Raw genomic sequence first — 24,086 nt, forward strand, 5'->3', positions numbered from 1 at the left:
AGACTCCTACCATGGCCACTAAACTGGCATATCCTGTGGCTTCTATATACCTTCTTTCACTTGATTAGTGAAATACCTGCTGCTCATTCTGCTCTAGTCATATAAGCTTTGGTTTTGTTCTCTGAAAATGCCAAGTTCATTCCTACCTTACAACTTTTAAAATAAGCTATTCTCTCTGCCTGAAATATTCTTCCCCCAAATCTTCCTATAAGATGGCTCTTATTTGCAGTTAAATCTTAGTTCAAATGTTACATTGTCAGAGAGGCCTTCCCTGACCATCTACCCCATCTTATCACTGAGACTCATGTTGGTCTGTTTTTGTTTCTCCATAGAATTTACTACTACCTGAAATTATATTATTTGCTGCTGTTTATTGTTTGTCTCCAGTAACTAAAGGATAGTTTCCTTGTGCACAAGGACCGCGTCTGCCATTTTCACTGTCATATCCCATTGTGTAGAATGGAGCCTCACACACAGTAACTCTTCAATAACTATCTGGTAAGTAGTGATGAATTAATTAGAAATAATGACTAATATTTATTACCTTAACATTTTGATTTCTGGTTTGATAGAAAAATTATGCAGACACACTAAACTGTTGCCTCCAAAGGAAATGACTATAGTTATTCATTCCTAAAGAGGAGTGAGGTAAGTACAGGGTGAGGGTGCTTGCAAAGGATCATGAGCCTCTACCTTTATCAACTCTGTATCTCCCTTCAAGAGTAGAATCAGAGACAGGGCTCATAGTTATAAGATAATGAAGACCTAAAAGCTCTATGTCCTTTCTGTCTTTTTTGAAGACTTAACAAAAAATGAAGTATAGATTGATCTTGGATTTTATCATAATGGGTTTTTTGCTTATTTTTAGCAAAAGCGCTTGTATGACTTATGCCAACAATGTTACTGCAAATTATGAATATTAATAACACAATTGGGTATGTATAAGTGAGAAAGGTAATTATAAAGGATGTAATTACAAAGGGAGAATATTGCCAGACCTCTTTCATCTAATATATAGTGAAGTCTCCTATCCAGAAATCCTGACATAATAGGACTGGGTAGGACCTGGCCATTGGTGTTTGTGGTAAGCTATCCAGGTTTTTAAAATGAGTTGCCATTATTGAGAACCACTGATCTAGTCCAGCCTCCTCCTAGGCTAAAACATACCTCAGAAACCCATACGACATTTTTACGTAACGTTTTCTGTGCTTTTAATTGATTTTTGCATTGGAATTTTTCAATAATTAAAATATTACAGTTATGCCGGTTAGAAAAACTGGATAATAAAATTAGATGGACATGCTTTTAAAGCCTTTTTGATTATACTCTGAATTTTATAAAGTTCTAACTTTTCACTTAATCCTTAATGGGCATAGTAAGAGATGTCATGAGTTTAAGATTCTAGGAAAATTCTTTTTATATTAAACTCTCAAAAGAATATTATCAGTAAGGAATAATTGGATGAAAGCAAAATATTTCTAAAGTCTATTTTAGTTTATGTTCTGGAGTCGTAAGTTTATAATTTTTCTATTTTTATACAGGCATACTAAAAATATACCTCTTTATTTAAGGTATTATAAATAATTTTAGTTATTTAATAGAGATTAATGAATAAAAATGCACTTTAAAATGACATTTTAAATATCAGTCCCTAGGAATTCAGGCAATATTCTCAAACCAAAAACTTTGAATTACTGTAAATATTTTTTCTGCCCAGAGTGGGGGTTCTCTGAATATTAATAAAAATATAAGAAGATGTAGATATTTTTAAAAATTGAGAGAAAGAGAGAGAGTCAGGGCAGAGCCCCACGTGGGGCTCAAACTCACAAACCACGAGATTATGACCTGAGTTGAGATAAAGAGGTGTTTAATGTACTGAGACACTCAGGTGCCCCCATCCTTTTTATCTTGATATGTACCCTTAATGTTTCCCTATGCTCTATTGTGCTTAGCAATGGACTGCTTGTCTTCTATAATAATGTTTATCACCTATCCATGCTGAGAGATTAGTCGCTGGGCATCAGCTATAAAAACAATATAGTTAAGAATCCATCCCTCTTGAACCTCACAATTTGGTCCAATGTTACTCAAACTTTATTGTGTATACAAGTCACCTGCATCTTGTTAGAATTAGATCTCTGATATAGTAGGTCTGGTGCATGGCCTGAGATTCTGCCTTAACAAACTCCCAGCCTTGCTGCTGGTCTGTGAACCACACTTTAAGATTTCATCCTTCCTTGGTGGTTTTAGGCTTCAGTGGCTCTTATTAATTGGTATAAACCTATATTTTTCTTATGAAGAGTACTATTTAAATCAGATTCAATATATTCGTTTTTTATCTTTGTCATTATTTTGGTTATAGCTCTGTTCTCTAACTCAATTATATGTCTTTATCTCTCATAATGCCTAGTGTGCCTGAGATCAGAGAAACTACTCAATGAATACTTACCTGGGTGATACCACATGATTTAGGTTTAGCTACATAAAAGCTGAATGAAGCATCATGAGATTTCTCAAAAACCCTCATGTACGCATACTGAAGACCAAATGGATTTGGAGATGGTAATCTGTCCACTGAAAGGACTTCAGGTTTTTTTAAATTTGTTTTAATGTTTATTCTTGATAGAACACAAGCAGCGGAGGGGCAGAGAAAGGAGGAGACACAGAAGCTGAAGCTGGCTCCGGGCTACTGGCATGGAGCCCGACGCGGGGCTTGAACACACTGGCTGTGAGATCATGACATGAATTCAGATGCCAACTGACTGAGCCACCCCGGCGCTCCAGGACTTCAGTTTTTTTAAAGATTTTATTTTTAAGTAATCTCTACACCCAACATGGGGCTTGAGCCCACAAACCTGAGATCAAGAGTCATGCTCTACCCACTCAGAACCCCACCACTGAAAGTACTTCTGACCTCCTTCACAACACACCCTAATAGTCAATCTCCTTTTTTGCTTCCAGCATGTGATTTGAATAGATGACAGGCTGCACTACAGAACTCCCTCACCGCACAGAAAGCATCTCTCAGAGAAAGGATCCATGGATTTAGAGAGATTTGTGGAGAGAAACCAGCAGTGTGTCTAATCCGTACAGGTCTGATTATTCCCACAATGCCTCTTCTGAGCAGAGATGGGAATTGTGGGCTTCATTTTATTATTTTAATTAGCCTTATGCAACTGCATTACAGACCCCAAAGTGGTCAGAAACCCACAGTACTTCCACATGTATATTTCAGAGGTCTGTATGCTTTCAGATTTCCAATAATTTCAGCCCTGGGCTTTGGTCATTTGTTACAATAAAGCACATGTGCCTTAGCACATGCACTGTTATTTATTACATAAACGCCCACCAAATGCTACTCAGCATCCCCATTTTACTTCTTTCTTGCTCTCTTGCTCTCCTTCTCTTTCTTTCAGAAACACATTCTCTCAAGCTGGCCTTACAAAAATGTGTTTCGGTGTGTTAAACTGCCTTCTTAGAGCACTGACTCTTACATGCAGACAGTGAGATTTCTGTCATGTTGCAAAGGGGCCATTTTCCTTGGTGACATGAGCTTTTTTCAACTGCTTCACACATGCAGCTGCTGCCTGCTGCTTTGGGCCCATTACTGTCACCCAAGAAGTGCTGCGTTTTATTCCTCTAGCATGAGTGACTCCATGTGACAATGACAATTAGTTTTCAATACTGAGTGAATTATAGAGAAAGCACAGAAGGCCAAACTCCAAGAAGCAATGTCCTGTTTGAAGGATAGCGAACCTTATTCTGAGCCAGTGTTTGTTTGTTTTTAGTCACAGATGAATAACATCAACAGCATCATCTCCTACACATTGTCTGCAAGAGAGCGGGTCTTGAGAGTTGAGTCAATGCCGAACACTTTATTTAGATTGCAAATTATCTCGCTACCTCAGCAGACTGTGAAATCAACTGGAAGCTTTTCAGCATTTAATTAAGCAGGACAAAAGAAAGTCCTAATAATAACAGTGTGAAACTGCCGCAGAAAAATTATGAATACAAAGGGAGAAATCATCAGTAATTAACCCCAATCTGAGACTACAGAGGAGACTCCAAAACAAGAGGGGATCACATGGAAACAATACTAAATTTACTTGTCTTGAATTGATAGGGAAAAATCCATTATAAGATGGACGACAGGACTGATAGGGAAATTCCACTCCCCCACCTAAGACTCCCCTCCCTGGTTCTTCCTAACCTGCTACTAATTACTACTAATGCGGAAGCCGGAAGTAACAGACTATAAATTGTTCCTTCTGCTTGCGCTCCAGGTTCAGACCTCTGGAGAGTTACTTCTGAGCCCGCGGGTATGAAATAAATCTCCTGCCTTCTAAGACCTCTCTGAGTGCACCTTGGTTCTTCCACGGGGTAATCCAGACCAGATCCTGTAACATTTGGTTCCCTGACCGGGAAACCCAACCGCGCTGGCCCACTGTTGCCACCAGTTTGGGAAAACAGCCAGGCAGTGACGGAAGGAGGAATCACAATGGAGAAGGCGTGCCCTGCCTGAATTTCAGCAGTCTCCCGCTTGGTGGCCTCAGGCTGGCCCTGCTACGCGATTCCCGCTGGACTTGGCAGGTGAGGACCTGGACCCGACGTCAGATACTGGTAAGTCCTGGGGCCCCTGATCCATTCAGAGCCACCCGTTGGGGGTGGAAGGGGAGGCTGCTCAACTCCCTGAGACCTTTTAGCGGTCTCACAGGTAGGGATTCCCGGGGAGACAATGTATTAACCTCTGGTCTGAGTGTATGAGTGAATGTGCAGCCCTCCCTGGTCCTCCAGTTGGGACTGAGTCTGTGGCTCCACAGGCAGGCACCCTTAAGGTCCCCAAAAGCCCATGGAGTCTGAATGGGCCCATCTGCTATTCCGTGGTGAACAGCCTAGAGTCTATGGTGGCATGGGAATAGTTTCCGATCCTAAGTCACAAAGCTGAGACCGCTATGGCTAAGCATCACCTAAGTTCCTTCGGGACACGGCCAGATGGGCATCTAACTGGTCTCCTCATTAGAGGGGGCACCCCTCCTATCTGTCTTTGTGACTTTGCCTCACAAGAACATTATCGGGTCAGGACAGAGCAAAAAAGGGGTTTGGGGGAGACTATGGAATTAAGGTGACCTCCCGGCAGGTTAAGGACCCTATGTGAGTTGAATGGCCCACTTTTGGTGTAGGATGGCCCTCGGAAGGAACCTTAGATGTCCCAGTGGTCCACCACATCTGGAGTATTGTCACCAGAGACCCAGATCGGTTCTTGGTTAGAGACTGCCCAAACCCTTCCCCCTTGGGTGCGATTTACCTGCAACAAAGAGGGACAGGCTAGGGTCTTAGTTGCCTCGACAAAGCAGCCCAAGGAAGGTCATCAAAAGTACCCAAGGAAGGTCATCAGAAATCCTGACCTCCACAAATTCTCACCTGTGATCCAGAGAAAGAACGAATCTTGCCCCCACCATATGAACCCCTGGTTCCCGATATTCTGCCACCTTCAGTCTCCCACCACCTCTGGTCTTGGCAGATTTTCTCTCCACTGGACCAGAAGCCAAACTGCACCCTCAGGCAGGCATAGTGCTCTCCTCCAGGGCATCAGAGCAGAGGCTAAGAAGCCCATAAATATTCCTGGAAGCAGCGAGGGGAATCCCCCAGGGATTATTATGAGAGGCTATGCAAGGCTTACCACATTTACACCCATTTGATCCTGAGGCACAAGAGAATCATGACAAAAGGACAGGGAAGGTATAGCCGCCAAAGGGGAGGAGGCCCAGAACCTCCTTAGCAAGGGATCATTGCAACTAATGAATGTCTCACCAGGGGGAATTCTCTAAAACCTAGCTGATATGCAGAAGAACCCTGCGGAAAAGACCCCGTAGGCCTAGCAGGAATAGATTCAGATTGAGGGGGACCGGGCTCACTCCTTCTTGGCCTCCATGAGCTCACAGTCAAAATGAAAGTAAGGGGCCAAACTATGACTTTTATGGTCGACACTGGGGCTGAACATTCTGTGGTCACCTCTCCCGTGGCCCCTTTAGCGAGAAGACTGCAACCATCCTCGGGGCCACAGGGAAATGGGCAAGGCAACAGCCCTTCTGCCAAGCCATCAGTGTGAACATGGGGGCCACACGGTACGGTCTGAGTTCTTCTATCTGCCTGAGTGCCCTATCCCTGTCCTCAGCCGGGATATACTCTCAAAGCTGGGGGCTGAAATAACCTTTGATCCCACGGGATGCAACAGCCTCCAATTGGATCCAAGACAAGAAAGAATGGAGGCTGTTCTGTGCCCAGGCCCAACTGAATTCAGGACTGCCTTCCCCCCTGTAGAGGCCAAGGGTAACCCCCCCCCCCCCGATTTTGCCCAAAACAGGGCCCTTATCATTGTAGATAATCCCAGGGGCTCAACCACAGAGACAGAGGCAATACCCCATCCCACAAGAGGCAAGTGCAGGCGTTCAAGAACACCTGATCAGACTCAAAGAAGCTAACATTCTGGTTAAATGCCAATCACCCTGGATTACCTCGTTCTTGCCAGCCAAGAAGCCAGGAGGAGGGTACCAACCAGTTCAAGACCTACGAGCTATCAACAAAGGGACTGTCTCCTTGCACTGTTACTCCTGAACCTGCACACCCTACTCAGCCAGATCCCAGCTCTGCCATCTGGTTTACCTGCCTACACTTAAAGGATGCCTTCTTCTGCCTCTGCTTGCCCCCGAGCCAACCCTTGTTTGCCTTTGAATGGACTGAACCAGACAGAGGGCATCAGATGCAACTGACTTGGATGCACCTCCCACAGGAGCTTAAAAGCTCTCCTACTCTCTTTGGGGAGGCACTTGCCAGAGACCTCGCTGGCTTTCCAAGGGAGGCCATACACTGCACATCCAGCATGTGGATGACCTCTTCCTTACCAGCAGTACCTGAGAGAATCGTACAGAGGGCATAAGGGCCCTTCTCCAACTCCTGTCAGACTCAGGGTATCAGGTTTCATGGAGAGAGGCACAGATCTGCCAACAGCAGGTCCAGTACTTAGGCTTCCTAAGGAAAAAGGAAAAAAGAACACTAGGGTCAGAAAGAAAGAAGGTTGTCACCTCCTTACCTCAGCTCCCAAATAAGGGAAGGGGCTATGAAAATCCCTGTAGGCTGCAGGTTTCTGCCAAATCTAGATTCCTGGATTCTTGGCAATAGCAAGACTCCTCTATAATCTCTTGGTAGGGCTGGATCAAAAATCCCCTGTCTGGACAGAGGAGGCTAAAGCCACCTTCCTAGAAATAAATGCCACCTTGGGGCAGGCACTAGCCCTTGGCTTGCTGGACATAGAAAAGCCTTTTAATCTCTTTGTGCATGAGAAGGAAAAGGCCACCCTCAGGGTTCTCACACAGACTGTTGGCCATTGGCAACAGTCAGTAGCATACCTGTTGAAGAGGCTGGACCCAGTGGCAGCAGGATGGCCACCGTGCCTTAGGGTTAGTAGCCATACTTCTGCTCATTAAGGAGGCAGATAAACTCACCCTGGGACAAGAACTAAATGTCAATGTCCCTCATGTTGTCATGTCTCTTATGAACACTCAAGGACACCGCTTCCTTTCCAAATCACAGTTAGCACAATACCAGGGGCTCCTTTGTGAGAATCCATGGGTCACTCTTAAAACAGTGCAGATGCTGAACCCTGCAACTTTCCTACCTTGTGAGGAAGGAAAACCAGGTCATGACTGTTCTTAGGGAACTGATGAAGTACTTGCAAGCCGCCCAGATCTGTGTGACCAGGCTCTACCGAACCCAGACCTCACCTTATTCAGTGATGGTAGCAGTTTCATCACAGAGGGAATTTGAAAGGCCTCGTATGCAATGACAACCACAGATGAAGACCTAGAGGCCAATGCCCTATCTGTGGGATGGTCAGCACAATGAGCTGAATTACGTGCCCTAGTTTGGGCCTTCATGATCAGCAAGGGCAAACGATCTACACTGACTCCGGTGTGCTTTTGCTACTGTACACATACATGGGGCAATCTACAAAGAAAGGTGCCTCCTCACCTTGGTAGGAAAGACCATCAAAAACAAGAAGGAACTTCTGAAGTTCCTCAAGGCCCTCTGGTTTCCAGAAAAGTTCCAGTTCTACCCTGCAAAGGACACCAGAAGGGAAATGACTCTACAGCATGAGGGAATCGTCTAACAGACAAAGCGGCCAAGATAGCAGCTAATAAGGAGGTTGACATAGCTGCCTCCCTTATCCATGCCATGACCCCCGCCAGGAGGTCAAAGAAGAAATTGTTCCCCTGGTTCAGCTTACCAGCCACAATCCACAGCCATAAGGGGCCTGCATTCATGGTGGACTGCTTACTGGCCTCAAAGCTCAGGGAAAGTATAGCAGATGAATCATGCCCTCGAGGGAAAATTAGCCAAGTTTTGTCAGGAAACAGACCTCCCAGGGCTGAATCTGTTGTCCCTTGCCCTTGTGCCTGTCCATTGCACACCAGGAACTCAAGGTTTCTCCCCTTTTAAATTATCCCCTGTACACCCCTTCTCACTAGGGGACTTGGTCTGGGTCAAAGATCACAGTGGACTGGACCTCCTACTGTTATTCTGACCTCTCCTACTGCTCTCAATGTCACAGAAATCACTTCATGAGTCCACCACTCCAGAGTCAAGAGGGCCAATCCTGCAGAGCCCCAGACTTGGAAGACTGACTCACAGCCAATGAACCCACTCAAAGCAACCTTCTGGAGAGTCCTAGAGTCTTAGGATTTTCAGCCCTGCTCCAGCCACACTCCAGAAGCTGGCTGCTCTATGCATGGCAGAAGCTTGAGGAATTGCTGGTCTGATAAAATAAATAGACTGTCCTTACTCCTTGCCCCTGGATTGGTAAAGGTTCCCCAGAAAGCTGCAGAAACAGTGAGAGGTTCCTGTTCGCACTCACCATCCTTTTACGGGTAGGATGTTTTGTTGATATTGGTTGCCTCTAATCTGGGCCCCATTTGTAAACCTTTAGCCCTAAGGCCCAGGCTAAATGAGCTGTGTTGCTACCTGGCCTCCTAGAGGTGGGGATAGAGACTGGCATAGGAGGCATAGGCTCTTGTGTGGGACTAACGAGTGGCTGACTCCCTAGTGTCCTTTGCAGAGCCCAATAAGTTCCCTGGCAGGAGTTCCCCTCCAGAACAGATAGGCACTTGACCTCCTCACTGCCAAGAAAGGGAGCAGCTGCATCTTCCTCAGAGAAGAATGCTATTACTTTGTAAACCAGTCAGGAATAGTCAAAACCAAAGTTGGAGAACTAAGGGAAAAGACCAGCGCATAATAAATGAAGATGATGCCCTCTAATACCTCCTAGATCTGTTTTAAGCATGAAAGAGGGGAATGATAGGAAAATATCTGTTATAAGATGGCCAGCAGGACTGATAGGGAAATTCAAGTCCCCGATGGAAGAATCTCTTTCTGGGATCTTCTTCCTACCCTGCTTGCCGCATGCCAAATTACTTTCGCATTTCACATTAGTAGTAACAGAACTTAAATTGTCCCTCTGCTTACACTCGGGCTCAGACCTCTGTAGAGCGATCTCTTTTGAGCCTGCCAGTGTGAGATAAACCTCCTGCCTTCCAAGATCTCTGAGTACCACTTGGTTCTTCCGCCAGGTGATCCAGACCAAGTTCCATAACAGAATTATTTCGTGTTTCATTTTACTATAAATTAACAACAGTGGTCCAACTGCCAGGGAACAAAACAGCTCCACATAGCAATTCCCCAAATCTTAATCAGGAAGATGAGTTTCATAGCTAATGTGAGATTTTCCTTTTGCTTCCTGGTTGGATTTTTAGAGCATTATGTTACCATTCCCTGCTGAGATATTGTGAGGGTGAAAAAAAAAGGAATGATGGCTATGGAGCTTGGGGGTTGAGGAAGGGAGGGAATTGCCTATAAATTTGCAGAGATCCTTGAGCACCCAAGAAAATGGTGTCTTAATTCATTGCTTGTCAACCTGCAGAGTTTTCTTTTAAATTTCAGCTTGTATATTTTCTTTAATGATACCTTCCATGACCCCCAAGGTTTGTCTGCTCTTAGTATTTTGAAGTATCTCAATTAATTAGTAAGTCTCACATCACCTATGACTAGTTAGTCTTATGACTAATTTTTCTCCTTCTTATAGCTTTCCACTGGCCCCTTTGGGGCATAACCTGGATCTTACAGTATTCATTTTCATATTCCAGCTCCTAGGACAGGGCCTGGCTAACATGTTAGCTTCTTAGTAAAAGTTTTTGAATTTTCAGTGTGGAGCTTTGTACTCCACTGTTATTATATATGCTACAGAGTCAAAATAATTGGATATCATGTGGAATAAAGTGACATTGACTAAATATTAAGATCAACCGATTTTTCAAAAAGACTTGGCCTCAATATTATAAACACAGACTGAGATTACAAAAGACGCATCTTGAAAATAAAAGACCTACAGGAGGGGCCAACATGGTGGAGAAATAGGGGGATATGAACTTCCCTCTTCTCTCAAAGAAGTCTTGATACTAAAGGACTTCGAATTCTAAGAGTCTGGGAGAAAAAGAGACAGTTGCACTTCTAGGGACCCACTGGGACAACCCGATGGGCCATAGGGCTATTTCAATGAACAAATCAAAGCGCATCTGGTGGAGGGCCAAAACGTCACTACAAGTAGGGAGAGAAAGTAACCAAAGTCACAACAACAGAGAGCAAGCAACAGTCTCCAAAAAAGCATCTCCTGAAGGGCCAGACCCTGGACAGTGTATGACCCCTTTTTAGTATAGTAGTGCTTACAGGTGCAGGGAACATAACAAGCTTTTAAAACACATAAGGGGAGGGGCGCCTGGGTGGCTTAGTCGGTTAGGCGTCCGACTTTCACTTGGGTCATGATCTCGCGGTTCGTGGGTTCAAGCCCCACGTCGGGCTCTGTGCTGACTGCCAGCTCAGAGCCTGGAGCCTGTTTCAGAGTCTGTGACTACCTCTCTCTCTGACCCTCCCCTGCTCACGCTGTCTCTCTCTCTCTCCTAGAAATAAATAAAACATTAAAAAAAAAAAAAAACACATAAGGGGAAAAAACTAGCCGAAGTGATGGAATGGAAGAATTCTCAAAAGAAATTCCAGGAAGAAATGACAGCTAAAGAACTGATCAAAACAGATATAAGCAATATAACTGAACAAGAATTTAGTTTAATAGCCATAAGATTAATCGCTGGGCTTGAAAAAAGGATAGAAGACAGCAGAGAATCTATTGCTGCAGAGATCAAGGAACTAAAAAATAGTAATAACAAATTTAAAAATGCTATAAATGATGTGCAAAATAAAATAGAGGCAGTCACAGTGAGGATTGAAGAAGCAGAGGGGGAGGGTCGCCTGTGTAGCACAGTCAGTTGAGCCTCTGACTTCAGCTCAGGTCATGATCTCACAGCTCATGGATTTGAGCCCCACGTCAGGCTCTGTGCTAACAGCTCGGAGCCTGGAGCCTGCTTTGGATTCTGTGTCTCCTTCTCTCTCTGACTCTTCCCTGCTCACACTCTGTCTCTTTCTGTCTCAAACATAAAAACAATAAAAAGAAAAAAAAAGAAGCAGAGGGGAGAATAGGTGAATTAGAAGATAAAATTTTGGGAAAAGAAGGAACTGAGAAAAAGACAAAAAAATCTGGATCCTGAGGGGAGAATTAGAGAACTAAGTGATTCAATGAAATGGAAAAATATCCATATCATAGGAGTTCCAGAAGAAGAGAGAAAGGGGCTGATGGTGTACTTGAACAAATCATAGCAAAGAACTTCCCCAATCTGGGGAAGGAAATAAACACTGAAATCCAGAAGGCACAGAGCACTCCCTTCAGACATAACTCAAATTGATCTTCTGCATGACATATAGTGAAACTGGCAAAATACAAAGATAGAAAAATCTGAAAGCAGCTATGGATAAATGGGCCTTAACATACAAGGGTAGACACATAAGGATAGTAGCAGACCTATCTACTGAAACTTGGCAGGCCAGAAAGGAGTGGCAGGACATTTTCAATGTGATGAACAAGAAAAATATGCAGCCAAGAATCCTTTATCCAGTAAGCCTGTCATTCAGAAGAGAAGGAGAGATAAAGGCTTTCCCAAACAAAAACTAAAGGAATTCATCACCAATAAACCAGCCCTACAAGAGATCCTAAGGGAGACTCTGAGTGAAATGTTGCGGGGACCACAAAGAACCAGGGACATCACTACAAGCATGAAACCTACGGGTAACACAATGACTCTAAGCCCATACCTTTCCATAATAACACAATGTAAATGGACTAAATTCTCCAATTAAAAGACATAGGGTATCAGAAAGAAAAAAAAAACCCAAACCAAACAAGATCCATCTGTTTTCTGTCTACTAGAGACCCACTTTAGACCTGAGGGCACTTTCAGATTGAAAGTGAAGGGATGGAAAACCATCTATCATGCTACTGGAAGTCAAAAGAAAGCTGGAGTAGCCATACTTATATCAGACAAACTAAAATTTATACTAAAGACTGTTATAAGAGATGAAGAATGGCATATAATAATTACAGGGTCTATGCATCAACAAGAGCTAACAGTTATGTCTGTGTACTGAATTCAGAGCACCCAAACATATAAAACAATCACAAACATAAGCAGTCTTATTGGTAAGAATGTGGTAATTGCAGGGGACTTTAGTACTCCACTTACAGCAATGGATACATCATCTACACAGAAAATCAAGAAACAATGGCCCTGAATGATACACTGGACCAGATGGACTTGACAGATATATGTAGAACTTTTCAACCCAAAGCAGCAGAATATATTCTCAAGTGCACATGAAACATTTTCCATGAGACATCACATACCGGATCACAAAACAGCCCTTACTAAATATAAAAGAGTTGAGATCATACCATGCCCACTTTCAGATCACAATGCTATGAAACTTGTAATCAACCACAGGAAAAAGTTTGTAAAACTTCCAAATGCATGGAGGTTAAAAAAGAATCCTACTAAAGAATAAACGGGACAACCAGGTAATTAAAGAAGGAATTGAAAAATATATGGAAAGAAATGAAAATGAAAACACAACAATCCAAACCCTTTGGGATGCAGCAAAGGCAGTCCTAAGAGGAAAATACATTTCAATGCAGGCCTATCTCAAGAAACAAGAAAAATTCCCAATACAAAATCTAACAGCACACCTAAAGGAACTAGGATCAGAACAGCAAAGAAACCCCAAATCGGACAGAAGAGAAGTGATAAAGATCAGAGCACAAATAAATAAATATGTAATATTTAATAAGTATAGAATCCAAAAAAGAACCAGTAGAAGAGAGCAATGAAACCAAGAGTTTGTAAAACAAAAACAAAAACAAACAGAAAACAAAACTGATAAGCCTCTAGCCAGGCTTCTCAAAAGGAAAAGAGAGAGGAGCCAAGTAGATAAAATCACAAATGAAAATTGATTTATTACAACCAATCCCTCAGAAATACAAGCAATTATCACAGAATACTATGAAAAACTATATGCCAACAAATTGGACAACCTGGAATAAATGGATAAATTCCTAGACACCCACACATTACCAAAACTCAAATGGGAAGAAATAGAAGACAATTTGAACAGACCCATAACTAGTAAAGAAATTGAATCAGTTATCAAAAAATTTCCCAACAAATAAGAGTCCTGGACTAGATGGCTTCCCTGGGGAATTCTACCAGACATTTAAAGCAGAGTTAATACCTATTCTTCTCAAGCTGTTCCAAAAAATAGAAATGGAAGGAAAACTTTCAGACTCATTCTATGAAGCCAGCATTACTTTGATTTCCAAGCCAGATAGCAACCCCACAAAAAAAAGGAGAACTATAGGTCAATATCCCTGATGAGAATGGATGCAAAAATTCTCAACAAGATACTAGCAAATAGAATTGAACAACATATAAAAAACTATTCACCATGATCAAATGGGATTCATTCCTGGGCTGCAAGTCTGGTTCAATATTCTCAAATCAATCATTATGATATATCACATCAATAAAAGAAAGGGGAAGAACCATATGATCCTGTCAATAGATGCAGAATAAGCATTTGACAAAATAAAGCATTCTTTCTTAATAAAAACCCTCAAAGTTGGGATAGAAGGAACTTACTTAAACATCATAAAAGTCATTTATGAAAAGCCCACAGCTAACATCATCCTCAATGGGGAAAAACTGAGATCTTCCCCTCTGAGATCAGGAACATGATAGGGATATCCACTGTCACTACTGTTGTTTAACATAGTGTTGGAAGTTCTATTATCAGGATTCATACAACAAAATGAAATAAAAGGCATTAAAATTAGCAAAGAAGTAGTCAAGCTTTTACTTTTTGCAGATGACATGATACTATTACATGGAAAACCTGAAAGACTCCACCAACAGACTACTAGAACTGATACATGAATTCGGCAAAGCCACAGGGTACAAAAATCAATCAGCTTACAAAAATGGTTGCATTTTTATAAACCAATAAAAGTAACAGAAAGAGAAATAAATAAGTAAACTAATCCCATTTATAATTGCACCAAGAACCACAAAAAACCTAGGAATAAACCTAACCAAAGATATAAAAATCTGTATGATGAAAACTATAGAAAGCTTATGAAGGAAATTGAAGAAGACACAAAGAAATGGAAAAACATTCCATGCTCATGGACTGGAAAAATAACTATTGTTAAAATGTCCATACTATCCAAAGCAAGCTACACATTCGATGTAATCCAAATCAAAATTGCACTAACATTCTTCTCAAAGATAGAACAAACAATCCTGAAATTTGTATGGAGCCACAAAAGACCCCAAATAGCCAAAGTAATACAGAAGAAGAAAACCAAAGCAGGAGGCATCACAAACCCGGACTTTAGCCTCTACTACAAAGCTGTAATCAACACAGTATGGTACTGGCATGGAAACACACACATAGACCAATGGAATAGAATGGAGAACCCAGAATTGAATCCACAAGTGTATGGCCAACAAATCTTTGACAAAGCGGGAAAGAGTATCCAATGGAAAAAAGACCATCTCTTTAGCAAATGGTGCTGGGAGACCTGGACAACAACATGCAGAGGAATGAAACTAGACCACTTTCTTACACCATACACAAATATAAAGTCAAAATGGATGAAAAACCTAAATGTGAGACAGGAAACCATCATAACCCTAGAAGAGAGAGCCGGCAACAACCTCTTTGACCTCAGCCACAGCAATTTCTTACTGACACATCTCCAAAGGCAAGGAATTAAAATAAAAAATGAACTAGTGGGACTGCATCAAGATAAAAAGCTTCCACATGGCAAAGGATACAATCAACAAAACTAAAAAGCAATGGATGGAATGGGAAAAGATAGTTGCAAATGACCTATGAGATGAAGAGCTAGTATCCAAAATCTATAAAGAACTCACCAAACTCCACACCTGAAAAACAATCCAGTGAAGAAATGGACAGAAGACATGAATAAACACTTTTCCAAAGAAGACATCCAGATGGCCAACAGACACATGAGACAATGCCCAATGTCACTCATCATCAGGGAAATACAAATCAAAGGCACACTGAGAAACCACCTCACACCAGTCAGAGTGGCTAAAATGAACAAATCAAGAAACCATAGATGCTGGCAAGGATGTGGAGAAAAGGGAGCTCTCTTGCACTATTGGTAGGAATGCTAACCGGTGCAGCCCCTCTGGAAAACTGTGTTGAGTTTCCTCAAAAAAATAATAGAACTACCCTACAACCCAGCAATAGAACTGCTAGAAATTTCCCCAAGGGATACAGGAGTGCTGATGCATAGGGCCACATGTACCCCTATTTTATAGCAGTGCTTTCAACAATAGCCAAATTATGGAAAGAGCCTAAATGTCCATCAACTGATGAGTGGATAAAGATGTGGTTTATATATACAATGGAATACTACTTGGCAATGAGAAAGAATGAAGTCTGGCCATTTGCAGCAACATGGATGGAACTGGAGAGTATTATGCTAAGTAAAACACGTCAGACAGAGAAAGGCATATATTATCACTCATATGTGGATCTTGAGAAACTTAACAGAAGACCATGGGGGGAAGGGAAGGGGGGAAATATTTACAAATAGAGAGGGACTGAGGCAAACCATAAGAGACTTTTAAATACAGAGAACAAATCGAGGGTTGATGGGGAGTTGGGGAGAGAGGAAAGTGGGTGAAGGTCATTGAGGAGGGCATTTGTTGGGATGAACACCGGGTGTTATATATAAGCCAATTTGACAATAAATTATATTAAAAAACAAAACACTAGATGCACTTCCATTTAAATCAGATATAAAACACTAATGCTTAAAAGAATAAAAGAAAAAAGAAAAGAAGTGTGTCATGAACTGAAGAAGTGCTTGCTTTCTAAACATCTCTCATACTGATACAGTGCCACAATTCTGACAATTCAGTACATATTGATTCACAGAAGTCTGTTTTGTGCTGTTGGATTAATAATTACTATTCATGTAAAGATAGTGGGTAGTGATTTGCTTTACTTCCAAGATGTTGGAATTTAGGGAAATTAAATGTATTAAATGGCCCCACAAATCATATAATGGATACCTACAGTAAGGCTATCTGTTATATTATCAGTTACAAAGCTTTCTGTGGTATATTATTTATAGCATTTATACATATTTTAATAGCCCATAGTATCTACCCTCATGCTTGAAGAAATTCAAATTTGAACATTTTAGAATTATTATTCACTCTGAAGACTTGAGAAATGCAGAGTTATATCTAACTTTTAGGTAAAATACAAGCCATATAGAGAAATTGGCTTTTGTTTATAAGCTCAATTTGAATGATACATAAGTGGCCCTTTATATTCTTGTGACCATAAAATAGCAAATGTAATTTTCCTCTAAATCAGCTCACAGTTTATAATCCTAATGCCAGGACTGCTTCCTTAATTATTTTAAACTTGATATTTTTTCCTCATGTACCAATATATTATTGGAGTATTATCTGCTGTTCAATAATTTAAATAGATGACGCATTGTCAGGTGTCATAATGATTTAAAGTATATTTTTTAAATGGGGGTGTTATTTTGAAAATAACTTCCTAAGCCATTGGTAAAACTGTTATTTTTAGAATTAAAGAGAATTTGGCCTAATGATTGTTTAAACAAACTCCTGTGCTAATAGCATTCTACCATTGTAAATATCAGCTCTGAATGACATTACATATTTCAGTAAAAATAACCCCCTGGTAATTGATTCTTGACTCATATTCTTTAACTTACTAGGAATTGGGATTAGTCTCAGTTGTTGAATTTTCCTGCTCTGTGCATTTGCTCAGCCTCTTCTCTCCATCTGGAATACCCTTCCTTCGTATCTCTGTCTATTTAAATCCCAACCATTTTTAAGTTTCAGCTTAATTGTCATTCAGGTAGTGTATGTCAGCCCAGTGCCTTACCTTTGTAGGCATTCACTAAGCATACATTTATATTATATACATTGGCTTTCTGTTCCAGGAAGGATTAGTGGTCCAGTCCATAATTATTTCTTCTAGGATGCACCCCCAGTTATTTCATTAAACATTCACTTAAAAATACAAATTCAGTTAAATGTGTGTGGATTGGGATTGGGGAGAGAAAGAGAGAGAGAGCTAAACAGAGAGTGAAACAGAGAGGCAGAGAGAGTAAGAGTTTAAATAGAGGGTGATTTTACAGCCACCAAGCATATTCCATTCATTCTAAGCAAATGTCCTAAATGAGCATGAGTTCCTAGACTGGTTCCCTTAACTGTTCTCAGTTACCTGCATCTCAGAAGAAGGTAAGATCTCCCCACCATTCTGGGCTTATTCATTGTGATTCCATATAGGTTTATGCTTGCTTTGGTGATCAAACAAAATAATTATTTGTTCCAACACTGGATGGGAACCTGAGTGAATAGGATTTAATCAACGACTTGGTCTTCAAAAAAGTGTCTTCCTAAAGAGTTTTCTGGGAAATTTTAAAACTCTACAATTTTCCTCTGATTCACTGACTTTTATTGTCTAACCTTCACTTTAAATGTGACTTCATTGTATCATTTTATAAATACGTCTTTGCATATCTGTTTTCTTGGTTAGACTATTATGGTAGATTAGATTAAGGCTTTCAATTCTCATTATCTTCCTCTCTTTACCATTATACTTCCCCATTTTTGTCATGGCTTGATGGCAACCAGATTTCACTTCTTCACTTTTATCTGTTTTTTTTTTTTTTAATTTTTAATGGTTATTACTTATCTTTGAGAGAGAGACTGAGCACGAGCAGGGGAGGGGCAGAGAGAGGAAACACAGACTAGGAAGCAGGCTCTAGGCTCTGAGTGGGGTCAGGACAGAGCCCAACACGAGGCTCGAACCCAACAACCAGGAGATCATGACCTGAGCTGAAGTTGAATGCTTAACCGACTGAGCCACCCAGGCGCCCCTATCCGTTCTTGATGGTGATGGGACACAAGCAGAGACTTTCAATGTGCTATTGAACATGGCTTTTTTCTCTTCTGTTCTTGTGATTCACCATGAAAAACACAGGATTCAACTGTCAGGTGGCAACTATTTCAAGAATACAACACTTGTCGCAGCCTGAAACGGCGTGGTCTGATCTCACCCAGCTCCATCAGACCCTCAGCCAATCCACTGTGGCATGCCCTTGTTCCCTGTCGGTTCAAGGAGGAAGGTGGTGGTGGTGGCAGCATACTATCTACATCATAGGCCTGTATTAAGTGAGTCATTATTACAGTGTCTGACACAATATAAGTACTCAATAAGTGTCAATTATCATTACCATTTTAAAGCATAGTTTAATCACCTTAAATATAGTATCTCAATATTAAAACTTTAGAAGATAAATACTATCATTATTTCCATTTAGCAGATGCAAAACGGAAGAACAGAGAGTTAAAATTTTTACTCAGGGTCACACAACTATTAACTAGCAAAGTGAATCTCAGAAGGAGGACTTGTTAACTCTGGAGTTTGCTCCTAACCACTCCGCTGTTCTCTAGGTTACTTTTGCTACTTATCACGTACATACCCCAAGGCAATGTGGAACAGAACCAGCTAACTACTGCAATGGAAGGGAACAAAAGAGAAGTAATACAGAACTGAAAAAGATTAATATCTCAGATTATCCCACCACACTAAGATTGTTGAGTAACCATAATGATTTTCACTTTCTGTTTCTAAGGGAGAACATAGCAACATCTATAAAGCGTTTTCACAAATTTCCTCCTCTAATGTGGTTTTCAGGAGCCAGTGCCAAACATATTTAGAAAAGAAGGAGAGCAAAGAAGGAAAAGAAGGAAAGCAAAGATTTAATACGTTTGCAAATCAAACTTATTAAAAAATATTCACTTACTTGTATATGTGAATTTTTCACAGTATTTCAAGGCAAGTCCTTGAAGCGTCCTTTGTTGAAACACTGTATTTTAAATCCTAATGTTTATTACCCAGGAGTGGCAAGGACACTGAATTTTCTTATGGAATTCAAGTCTCTGATTTAGGTAGCCCAGCCCTTTATCTGATGTCAAGGCAAGTAGACTAGTGTTCAACCAATAGCTGTTTTCTAAGCTATCTTGTTTCTCCAAAGGCATTAATGGTTGAGTGTGGTAGGAAGAAAAGCACACATCTGAACTAGGATTATAGATTATTTTCACAGGAAAGCATTTCTCACTATACTTAAAAGTTACACTGGGATCCCAACACAGTCTCACCAAAGGGGGAATCTATAAGGCCTTCAGGTAGGTAAGATTGGTAGCATTCCCCCTTGATGAAAACAGAACACCCAGGTATTCTGGCAGATGTTTTGACACGACCACTACACTAGAATGTTTTTGATAAGTCTCTTTTCTAGAAGAGAGAGCTCCCTACATTTTTAAAGGACATAATCTAATATTTGTGAAATCTTACCCAAGGTTTGAAATAGAGGTCATGGGGGCCAGACCAGGATTTTAGCTCACTATACATAAGTCAATAGATTGACAAAGTACCGGGGGCCAGGACTTCCCAGTCTGCCTGTGGGTTAAGGTCTTCAACTACCTGTTCGTCAGTGGAGAGATTTGTCTGACACTCATTAACACTAGTTACTATTTGTATTTTAGGAGTTTTAGAAAGAATCTGAAGAGTGGACACCCCTCCCCAAGTCCCCACTGTGGAACTAAAGAGAATGAATCTTCCTATAGAAGACTCATTTAGAGATCTGGAAAGAACAATATTTGCAATATCTGGAGATTTCCATGAGTTGATGAGAAGACTAGAAAGTGAAGCATATGATATCCCCAAATATGCTCCTTTGGTATACTGATTATCTTGAGTTGTAGGCACTTGAAAATCAGCAAATATAGGAAGAGGTTTCTATATATGCTCCTGATAGGTCTAAAGACAGATCCTTAAAAAAGAACTCAATTGTCAGAAACCCCTTTCCTGGAGGTTTCACGAACAGGAAAGACTGACCCTTATCATAAGAGAGAGGCTAAGAAGTTGGCACCACACTCAGACTTTATCATGAAAGGTCATACTGCCCACCTGTTCTTGTAAGGGCCCATTCATCTTCCTTAAACACCATGCCATCTCCCCTAAGAGGCCCACATCCTCTTTTCTTTCAGTCTTAAGATGGTATTTCAGTCTGAATCCTATACTACTTTAGGGAGTTATTCATTTTTTTCCCCAGGTACCTCCCGTGTGTACATGAGGTAGATGTGTTATTAAACTTCTGCTGGTTTTTTTCTTGGTGAACTGTCTTTTATTATAGGGCTTCAGCTAAGAACTCAGAAGGATAAAGAGAAAATCATTCCCCTCACTTACAAAGCCATAGTCTACTCCTTATCATCCCCCGCAACCCCAGTAAGGGAAATAAAGGTGGCATTAGGTCAGATCCAAACGAGGAGAAACCCAGCCAAAGTCTGCATCAGCTTTGGCTGCCAAAATGGATTATCCACTTTGTTTGGAATTCAAATGTTTTGCCGCCACTAGTTAGTATGGGGAATGGTATTGCTCAATAGGACAAACAAACATATTCATGTAAATCCCCAGAAAAACCAGTGCAACATATTCTATAATAGCTCTTTGGCACCAAGATTTCTCGGCAGCATTTTTCACTCCTTTCTATTGTGGAAAAAAATTTACTACAACAGAAATTTTTCTTTTGGCAGAGATGCTCTAAGTCTGCTAAAGCTTTGGTATGTTAGCTTTTGACCTAAAATAATATCCCAAGAGAAAACATTCACATAAGCTAGTCAAAGCATAAAAATGTAGAGGAGAGAAATAAACCTAATATTGAAGAGAAGACATTTTGAGCAAGATTTCTAATAATTGATGAAATGACAGGATCTTATATGAAAAAATCTCTATGAGTAGGGGTGAAGTGGGAGTGACATTTGCAATAAAAATATATGTTTATGGCAAAAGGAGAAATTCTCAGAATGCTTCTCCAGTTGAGGGAGATCACTAATGACTAAACGCCAAGAGGTTGTAGTTTTTACCAACTGCCTTCACCTCCTCATTATAATAGAAATATAAACTCATTTGTTCTGACTTGATCCCTCTGGCCAAAAGACACAGAGAAGAAAAACAGTGCAGTGAGAATATGGAGAAACAGGCCATCCTTGGGACAGTTTGCAAGTTGCCTCATTTTATCTCTTTGGTGACTACTGTGTACCCAGGTAAGGTTCTGAAGAAGCAATGTGAGGTGAGGTATTGTGATCAAACAGCTCACTGGGCTCAGTCAATGTATGACGCCAGATGGGAATTATTTATGTGCTTCCAGATAACTGTTGAAGGCACACTTACTCTCCAGAATAAATCCTTGAAGGTTTGCTAGGGATTTGCCTCTGATAGCCATTGGCCTGCCTTGAACCTGGCCTTAGGAATCAAAACCAGCCTGTGCCAGTAAAATACAACTTTTAACTGAGCCCTAGAACCTCCAGCCATCTCATTTTCATCAGATCCAGAGGATCAGGGCTATTGGGCAGAGAAGAGAAAGGCGGGACCCATTCTCTGTTTGCTTCTAATGGGGCAATGATTCTCAGACTTTCACGTGCATCTGAATCACCCAGAGGAATTGCTGATACACAGACTGCTGGCTCAACTTCCAGAGTTTTTAATTCAGTGGGTCTGAGATGAAGCCTGAGATTTTCCAGGTGATCCTGATGTTGTTAGTCTGGGGTCCACTCTTCAGGAATCACTGTAACAGGGGAGGTTCAAGCAAGTGCTTTTCCAGATGGGATGTTCAGACTTTGCACTTTAGTTACCTACAAGGGGAAGGGAGGCTCAGAGACCAAGGCTGAAATATGGGTGTAGTTTGGGAGCTGGAGGCACCCAGGCCTCTTGAGGCTGGTCATTCGGATAGAATCCTTTGCAGCAACTTGCCTATATTATGAATCACACTTAATATCAGTCTTAAATATTATATATCATTTTATAGGAGATGATTGAGAAGCCATTTCAGCCATGAAAACATTTGCGGGGAATAAAAGGGAAAAAGGGTCCGTATTGAACTGTGGGCATTTCAGACCAGCAGACTCTAGGCAGCTCTTCTACAGGGTTGAAGGGCAACCAGAAAGTTGCAACCTTTGTACTTGTCATATCTGGCTTGCTTTTTTCTCATTTTCCTTAGTTTCCTTCTTCCCTCCCTCCCTTCTACATAAACTACAAACAAAATAAGGCATTTTAAGGAAGTAAATGGCAGGGGTGCCTGGGTGGCTCAGTCAGTTAAGCGTCTGACTTTGGCTCAGGTCATGATCTCACGGTTAGTGGGTTTGAGCCCCGCGTCGGGCTCTGTGCTGACAGCCAACTCAGAGACTGCAGCCTGTTTCAGACTCTATATCTTCCTCTCTTTGACTCTCCCATGCTCATGCTGTCTCTCTCTCAGAAATAAAACATTAAAAAAGGAAGTAAATGGCATATACTTAAAATATATAGAAAAAAATTATCACCATCTTTAAGGTGTGCATCTGCCAAATTTCAATCATGTAAAAAAGTATGTTAAAAAAGTAAACACTTGATCTTCTGACTCTGAAAGATTTGCTTCTTTTAGCATTCCATTGGGAGTACATCCAAAAAAAAAAAAAATCTCTTCCCCTTCTAAGTAGGTAACCATTTAGCTTCTGACATGAAATAGCTAATAACCATCTCTTCCTTTTTAAAAGATTGAAATCACTGTTGAAGGCATGGTTAATTTTTAATGTGCTTTTTCCAAAAGTTAGACTAACTTTTTAAAACTCAAGTCAGAAACTAAAACGGATGTTATCCCATGGACAGATGACATCAATTGAAATGTTTTTTTTTTCTTCAAGGTGATTGATGTAATTTTCTATTAAAGTGACCTTTGCTAGAAATGTTTTCCCTGTAATGATTTCCTGTCCTTTGGGCTCAGCAACCAGAACAGAAAAACTAGCTGAAGTCTTTCAGCTACTTGATGTCGACGTGGGGGAAAAAAAACAAAAGTTGAGTCAAGTGGGCACAGCTGAGGTGCCATGTGACCAGCTTTCTAGCTCCAACATGGCTGCCCACTTTGGTCATCTCATTGAGATCCCTGCAACTTTAATAGAGTCCCACTTCCCTTTTTAATGTGAAGCATCTGTGGCCATGAGGGCTACTCTCAGGATGCCAGATGAAGATGTTAACATCATCTTTATCAGGTATAGACACATAAATATGTGCATGGTAAGGAAGGGCTATACGCTCAAGAAAAATTGGACAAGCAAGAGGCTGGTAATCAGAAGGGAAGGAACAGTGTAAGGAGATGGAGGAGGAACATACACATAACTTGAAACAGCTTGCTATTCTAGGATCTGTGGTTGGGGAATCGGTGTGTGTGTGTGTGTGTGTGTGTGTGTGTGTGTGTGTGTAAAAACCAGCACTTTCTGGTATGTCAATATATTACTGACTGCATTGTAGAATTTGTGACTTTTCTGACCCATTTATTTAGTACTACTGGCAATGTAAAAAAAAAAAAAAAAACAGCAGCAGCATTTATTTGATTTTCAGAGTTTAAAATTTTAACTGTGAAGGAGGATAGTTCTCCTGCAACATAGAAGCCTATGGTTATCACTGTCTGACAGAGG

The sequence above is a fragment of the Hyaena hyaena genome, unplaced genomic scaffold, assembly GCF_003009895.1.
Source record: "Hyaena hyaena isolate Hyena2069 unplaced genomic scaffold, ASM300989v1 scaffold_1434, whole genome shotgun sequence".
Lineage (NCBI taxonomy): Eukaryota > Metazoa > Chordata > Mammalia > Carnivora > Hyaenidae > Hyaena > Hyaena hyaena.